A 5728-nucleotide genomic window follows, 5' to 3' on the forward strand; every position below is an offset into this window, starting at 1 on the left:
GACTTTTGTCTAGTTTTATTTTTTTCCCTGTTGTGTCCCCAGGACAGCATATAGCAGAGCCTAATTAAAAATGTTGAATGAATTAATGAAAACTTGAAACTCTTAATTATTACTCATCATGATCTGGTAGGTGAGTGACATTTGTAACCAGTAGCTTGGATAGTCCAATGAGAGAACACCTCCCAGCAGAGTGTCTACAGTATTTTTGCACTCAGAAGACCACATAATGATTCCTAAGTGGATGGGGTGTACATAATTTAATACCTGTATCTTAAGCCGTATCATGCATGCAGTCAGAGTACTTCCCCTGTGCCCTGGTATCTCCTGTTGCAGCATCTACATCCCTGCCTGAAAACAGTCACTGCTTGAACACAGAAGCTTGTGTGGATCTGTGTGCAGGGATTGGCCCCAAGTGTCAGGAAGTTCATGCCCCCCCTAAGAGTGTCCTCAAATGATGAAGAAGGTGTGGTGGTGGCTAAACATCCCAGCTTCCTCGCCCCTTGGGTAGGACCTTTCTCACCCATGTCTACCTGTGTCCTAAAGGTCTGCAGCAGGGTTAAGCCTCTGATGCTCAGGTAGTGACCTGTTCATTACCAAGTGCTAGTCTGACTTTTCTCCCTTCCCCGTCTCACTCACCCACTCCTCTTCTCTAAGTTTTCTATGGTCACCCCATGAATAAATTACATTCTTGTCTTATGGACAGCTTCTGAGGGAACCCAAATGCTTATATTCATGTAACAAAGACCCTCCTCATCCCTCATGCCATGTTCAGGGCCTCTGCAAGCCAGGGAAATCACATCTCCTGTACCATCCAAGCCTTGGTTGCTGATGTGGACCTTTTCCTTCTCCCATGCCCCGAGATTCCAGCTGGTGAGAGGTGGCCTCATTTTCAGTGTTTAAGATAAAAGACACTGAAAACGGACTGCCCAGGTTTAAGTCTTTACTGTTGCCCGCAAGCTTTATGACCTTGGGCATTTAGTTAACTTTTCTGTTTCCTGCTTTCCTCATCTGGAAAGTGAGTCTGATAATAGTGCTATCCCCTGGAATTAAATAAATTCACATTTGCAAATCTGCCTGACCAATGCCTGGTGCAGAGTAGATGCTACATCATTTTAGATAATTAAATGCTCCATCTATCTTGCCAACAAAGGAACTGAAGCTCCAGGAAGGTTAAATTCATTGACCAAAGTCATACAACTAAGGCACGCCAGAACCTAAAAATGGACTCTTTGAAACCCAAGTACAGTGTAATTTTTGTTACATTTCTTTTTTTTTTTTTTTTTTTTTTTGTATAATTACTACCAACTAATTAGTGGAAAGGCATAAGCAATTAAATAAGTGGCACAACTTACTTTGAAACAATATTAGCTTTACATATTTGGAGTGCTCCATACACTTCATAGAAGAACATCTTGTGGGTAAATATTTCACTTAGATAATAAATTAATCTCTTCCTCCATCCAGTACTATAATCCACAAATACATGACAAGTTTTATGTAAAAGAAAGCAGTGCTTTCCACGGAGGGAAGGATTTAGATTAAATTTTGCTGGAAGGAGTTACATCTAGATGTGGAGATTTTTTTTTCTTTTTTTCCTTTTCCACTTAATTGAGGTATAACTGACAAAAAATGTATATGTTTAAGATGTGCAATATGATGATTTGATATATGTATACCTTGTAAAATGATTGCCATAATCAAGTTAATTAATATGCGCATCACCTCAAACTGTTACCATTGTGTGTGTTGGGATTGGTGTGAGATGTTTGTAGCACATAGTGAATGATACAGTGTTACTAAAGTATAGTCACACCAGCCCTTAGATCCCTTTGTTCCTTTTGACCAACATGTCCTCATTCCTCCCTCTGTTTCCCCCCCGCCCCCAGCAACTGGCCACCACCCTTTATCTCTCTGTTTCTCTGAGTTCTGCTGAGTTTCACCTATCAGTGACATCACACAGCATTTGTTTTCCTCTCTCTGAATTATTTCACTTAGGACAATGTCCTTCAGTTTTATCCACATTGTTACAATGGCAGGGTTTCTTTCTTTTTCATGACTGAATAATACCAAATTTTCTTAATTAATTTATTCATTCATTTGTGGACACCTTAGGTTGTTTCCATGTCTTGGCCATTGTGAACAATGATGCAATGAACATGGAGTAGAGATAACCCTTTGAGATACTGATTTCATTTCCTTTGGGTATATACCAAGAAGTAAGATTGCTGAATCATATGGTAATTCTAATTTTTTTCTTTGAAGAGCAAACATACTGTTTTCTATAATGGCTACACCAATTTACATTCCCACTAGCAATGCACAAGGGTCCCCCTTGCCCCACCCCTCAGCCAACACTTTTACCTCTTTTTTTTTTGGTAATAGCCATTCTAATGTATGCAGTTTTGATTTGTGTTTCCCTTCTAGTTAGTGATATGGAGCACCTTTTCACATTCCTATAACCCATTTGTATTTCTTTTTTGGAGAAATGTCTATTTAGGCCCTTTGCCCATTTTTTTTTTATCAGCTTACTTGTTTTTCCTTGCTATTGAGTTGTAGGGGTTCCATATGTATTTTGAATATCAACTCTTTATCAGATAATGGTTTGAAAATATTGTCTCCCAATCACTAGGTTGACTTTTCATTTTGTTAATTATTTCCTTTCCTGCGCAGAAGATGTATTGTTTGACATCGTTCCTCTTGTTTATTTCTACTTTTGTTATCTGTGCTTTTGGTGTCATATCCAAAAAAATCACTGTCAATATCAAAGAGCTTTTATTCTGTTTTCTTTAGGAATTTTATAGCTTCAAGTCCCATATTTAGGTTTCTAATACATTTTAAGTTTACTTTTTGTATACACTGTAAGATAAGGGCCCAATTTCCTTTTTATGAGTGTGAATATTCAGTTTTCCTGACAGCATTCATTGAAGAGATGTGTGTGTTCCCACTGTGTGCTCTTGACACCCTTGTCAAAGGTTAGTTAACCTTATATGTGTGGATTTATTTCTGGGCTCTCTCAATGGAACAATTTTGTTCCATTGTCCTATATGAATCCATGGGATTTTCTAACAAATATGAAGAGTCAGACTTAAAGTTAGCTCCAACTCAGTTCTGAAGTTTGAGTTATGCTTGGACGACTTCATTACTTAAGAACATCTTCCATACTTGGCTTGTATTAGTGCCTAGATTCCCACCATTAGAGATTCATTCTTTCATTAGGTTTAATTTCCTAATATTATCAGTGAAAGAGTCACTGGGATATATGCTGGCTGAAATTTGGCTATTTCTAAGACCCCCACATAATGTAAACAGAAGACAAATTATGCTATTGTAAGTAACTAAGATTTCAGTGGGCACTAGTTCAAGTTTTGGGAGGGAAATGGTGGAGAGAAGGACCATTGTAACTTGCATTGCAAAAGAAGGCAACACTTTTTGGGCAAGTGAGAAGGCACTATTCCAGGCATTGCGTGACTCTGTTCCGAAGGAAGACTTTTGAGACATTGCAATGGGTGTCTCTGAAACCCCTTTCTGTATTGAGAGAATGAATAGTAGACCTTTTGAATCATTTTTGGGTGAGAAGGAAACCTACCATATGGCAAGATGGAAATTCTGTTGGCACACAGAATTCTTAACCAATGTGCATAGCAATTCTTCATAGTCATGAAGAAGTTACCATGTATGTTTAGGGTTGTCTAATTTCTTTCTACCATAAGATGCATATAGATATATCCAGGGTTGAGGAGGAGATATCCTTATTGGAAGGTCTATAAACTTTCTTTTTTTTGAAATTTAAAGAAAAAATTTATTGAAGATCTGAAAAACAATTCTTAAAAGATTGACTTTTCCAGAAAACTAGCCACACAATGCATTGTGTCTATCATGTTAAAATGTGCATTAGACACAAATACAAAAACCATGAAACAAGCCACCATTCTTCAACAATTTGAGCAAAGATAAAATGCCTAAGGAACAACATGGATGACTTGCAAAGGATGAGCTCTTTACTTTAAGCACCATAAAAAAAAAAAAAGCACAAATGGATGAGTGTGTGCAGTTATACACACTGAATTGAACCTTTGGCAATAGGAATCAGAGCATTTTGTCCTATAGCATTAACACATATTACAAAAGTGCGTAGTGTCAAAGGAATAGAACCACCAGTATTCAAAAGCAGCTTTGTCAACTAGGCAATAAAACACTCTACAGCTTGTCTTTCTGTTATCCATCACTGAATACACTGGTAGCAACTTTGAAATGAAAGAAAAGAAAAAAGGAGCTATAACCCCTTTTATTTTCTCTGTTTAAAATCAAACAAAAAACAAACATCAATTCTGTTATACACTAACATCTTCAAAGTACATCGTTTGTAAAGAGAAAGACTAAGAACAAAAATGTGTTTACAGAGATCCAAACATATACGAGTGAGACCATCTTTCACACAGTTTTCCGATGGTACTCAGGAGGAGCCACTTCATAATCACTGGCACTAAACAAGGTTGCAGAATTCTTTGCCAGATACTTTAGGAAATCATGAAGATAGTTCAGTAATAAGGCAAGGCTTTTTTCATCCAAAGGTGTATAGGCCAACATCGCTCCAATTCGTACAAATAATCTCAGTAGATGTGGTGCTCCATATACTTGGAACATGGGTGCATCAGGGTGATCTGCAAGAATTTCAGCATACTGTGGCCGCTCAAATTTGTACAGGAGCTGAGTGCCCAACATTACATTGAAGTATTCTTTTATCCCTGCCACAACTTCATTAACAGCATACTCCTTATTATCTGTGTTTCCACGAGATTTCTTGTAATTTGCATAATCCTCCAGAATGGAATCCACTTCTTCTTAGCAGGAAGATAAAAGAGCTGTTTTTGCCTGGTAATTAAGTCCCCGTCATCAACAAGCCAAGGTTTTAGCTCTTCAGGAATCTTTACTTTAACTTCAACTCTGTTCATGAATGTTTCTTCATTTTCAACAGTAGGATCTACCCAGGCCCTTTTCTTCCGAGGAGGTTGAGGTGTCTCACTGGTACTGCCACCGTCTCCATTTCCAGGTGTTTTCTGCTTATTCTTCTTTGTTTTCACTTCAACATTTTTCTGTTGCAGACCAGATGTCTTCTTTCCTGGAGTAGCCCCTCTCATCTTCCTCTCTGCATACTGCTCCTGATTGGCTTTTTGAAGTTCTCGCTGTTTCTGCAGATTGGTGTCCACATATTTGAGGACTCTGCTCTCTGGAACCCATTCATCCCAATTTTTATTCCAACCACTGTAATGTATAAAGTATTTCACTTGTTTGTCCTTTATGGCAACCTTTAAACACTTTGCTTCATAAAGAAGAGGCCCATGAAAGCACAGTACTCACTCACCCTCCTGGAATTTAGGCTTCGGGTCCTGCTTCGGCGCCATTTATAAGTGATTAGCCGCCTCCTCCTTCTCCCACCACCCCCGACTACCGCCCCCTACTCTCTACCCCACCCAACTCCTATAAACTTTCCTTAGCATACAGAAATCTATTTTGAAACTCACATTGTCTTTCTTGAAGTTATATATTAACAAGTTTGCCAGAAGAAAGAAATTTGTGACCTTTTTATCATCTGGTCATTTATACTCATTTTCCTCCCCGTTTGTAGTCACCCATTCAATAGATATTAATCAAATATACACTTTGTGCCCACCTAGACACCTCTTTATTTTGTGCTTTGTGAGTTAAAAGTATAACACATCTTTAGCAT

General features: G+C 38.2%; 1 pseudogene across 1 annotated transcript; it reads right to left on the reverse strand.

Annotated features, from left to right (window-relative positions):
* Nucleotides 1–3773: 3773 nt before the first annotated feature.
* On the reverse strand, nucleotides 3774–5473 carry LOC128573861 (mortality factor 4-like protein 1; annotated as a pseudogene). Its single transcript, XR_008376563.1, has one exon. The product of XR_008376563.1 is annotated as a mortality factor 4-like protein 1 (transcript).
* Nucleotides 5474–5728: the final 255 nt, after the last annotated feature.

This window comes from Nycticebus coucang, chromosome 21 (genome assembly GCF_027406575.1).
Source record: "Nycticebus coucang isolate mNycCou1 chromosome 21, mNycCou1.pri, whole genome shotgun sequence".
In the NCBI taxonomy this organism is placed as follows: domain Eukaryota; kingdom Metazoa; phylum Chordata; class Mammalia; order Primates; family Lorisidae; genus Nycticebus; species Nycticebus coucang.